The 1929-nt window shown below is 48.8% G+C and overlaps 1 long non-coding RNA gene across 1 annotated transcript; it reads left to right on the forward strand.

Annotated features, from left to right (window-relative positions):
* The first annotated feature begins 248 nt into the window (after nucleotides 1–248).
* Nucleotides 249–1923, forward strand: LOC116380636 (uncharacterized). Its single transcript, XR_004212587.1, has 3 exons — nucleotides 249–624; nucleotides 708–816; nucleotides 993–1923. It is a non-coding gene; the product is annotated as an uncharacterized LOC116380636 (long non-coding RNA).
* The last annotated feature ends 6 nt before the right edge of the window (nucleotides 1924–1929 follow it).

Genomic DNA, 1929 nt, shown 5'->3' on the forward strand with positions numbered 1-1929 from the left:
TCCTCCTTCTTCTTCTCCTTCTTCTCCTCCTTCTTCTTCTTCTCCTTATTATCCTTCTTCTCCTTCTCCTTCTCCTTATTATCCTTCTTCTCCTCCTCCTCCTTCTTCTCCCCTTCTTCTTCGCGTTCTCCTCTTTCTCCTCCTTCTTCTTCTCCTTCTTCTCCTCCTTCTTCTTCTTCTTCTTCTTCTCCTCCTTATTATCCTTCTTCTTCTCCTCCTTCTCCTCCTTCTTCTCCTTCTTCTCCTTCTTCTCCTCTTTCTCCTCCTTCTTCTCCTCCTCCTTCTTCTTCCTCTTATGTTCTTTTAAATGTCCACAGTTATAGATCATGAGACAGTCGTGCATGTCTATCATTTAAAGTTGTATGTCTGTAGTTTTACGACAGTAAGTTCAGGACTTTGGACTTAATTTGGGACGCGTTGGTCCACTGGTTGCTAAGCTACCGCTAACCCCTCCAGGAAGTGAGACTGTTTCCTTCCTCCTTTGTTTCCTCAGCATCACTGCAGGAAGTGCGGTCAGGCCGTGTGCGGTAAGTGTTCGTCCAGACGCTCCACCATCCCGCTCATGGGCTTCGAGTTCGAGGTGCGAGTGTGCGACAGCTGCAGCGAGTCCATCAGCGACGAGGAGTGAGTACCCGTCTGTCTGCTACCGTCTCACTCTGAACCGCTCTGATGGCACGAGTAAAGCTCCTCCCCTTTGTGTCTCGTAGTCGAGCCCCAACGGTCACTTTCCACGACAGCAAGCACGGCATCGTCTACATGCACTACGAGCCGACCACCGGGAACCTGCTGACCTCAGGAACCGACAAGGTCCTCAAGGTCTGGACGGGAGTATTATATTTAGAATTTAACTGTAGTATTGTTTGTAGTATTCTCAGATAAGACGTGTTGGTGACGTCGTTACGAGCGTCAGATCCAAAAACAAACCATATTTAAATTATTTTTCATGACTCATCTCATGAATCAGCAGAAATGTGTCTCCTGTCTGTCCACAGCTGTGGGACATGAGTCCTGTGGTGTCCTGAGTTCACCAAAGACCGGGACGGTGTCAGGGAGGCGGTCTGAGAGGGAGAGAGAGGGGCTCATCCATCGATATCCACGTCATCTGGATCTTATTTACCAGCTGCTCATCAGCGAGGACTCTACAGGACTCTGTGGGGCTCTACAGGACTCTGTGGGGCTCTACAGCACTCTGTGGGAATCTGTGGGGCTCTACAGGACTCTGTGGGGCTCTACAGGACTCTGTGGGAATCTACAGGACTCTGTAGGACTCTGTGGGGCTCTACAGGACTCTGTAGGACTCTACAGGACTTTGTAGGGCTCTGCGGGACTCTGCAGGACTCTGAAGCAGGACAGGTCTCTGTTGACACCAGGCCACAGACCGGTGGGTGTTTGAGTGACAGGTGGATTCTCTTAAGAGTTTAAAGTTGAGGAGTTGACTCTTTAATTTACTTAATTTTCACGCATTCCTGCCGGCTTCCTCCTGGAAACAGGAAGTGAAGCGTTTCCTCCTGGAAACAGGAAGTGAAGCGTTTCTTTTTGCTTTCCACTTGATCACCTTCGTCCGGCTGCAGACCGGCACCCCCTTCAGGTGGAGACGGGGACTGCAGCAGTGCTTCACCTTCTCTGTTGTCTTCACCTCCTCAGGAAGACTTTCACCCCCCCCTCTATAAAACCACTTAGAGACACGAGGTTCATTAGGGTTTAAAATGTAAACCTTCAGTTAAATGCAGGTGTCAACACTAGAAGCTGTTGCAGGTCTGTCCTGTAGATGGTGCTCATGAGCTTATTAAAGTCTGCAGCTCTTCAAAGAGACAGACGTGATGTTTGTATCTTGTACTTCTACACAGTCAGTGTGTTACTACAGTGATGTTCAGATGTGGACGTATGTTGGACTCCTAACAGAATCAGTTTAAGTGAACGCTATATTTA

This window comes from Anarrhichthys ocellatus, unplaced genomic scaffold (assembly GCF_004355925.1).
Source record: "Anarrhichthys ocellatus isolate YVR2014 unplaced genomic scaffold, GSC_Weel_1.0 scaffold8070, whole genome shotgun sequence".
In the NCBI taxonomy this organism is placed as follows: domain Eukaryota; kingdom Metazoa; phylum Chordata; class Actinopteri; order Perciformes; family Anarhichadidae; genus Anarrhichthys; species Anarrhichthys ocellatus.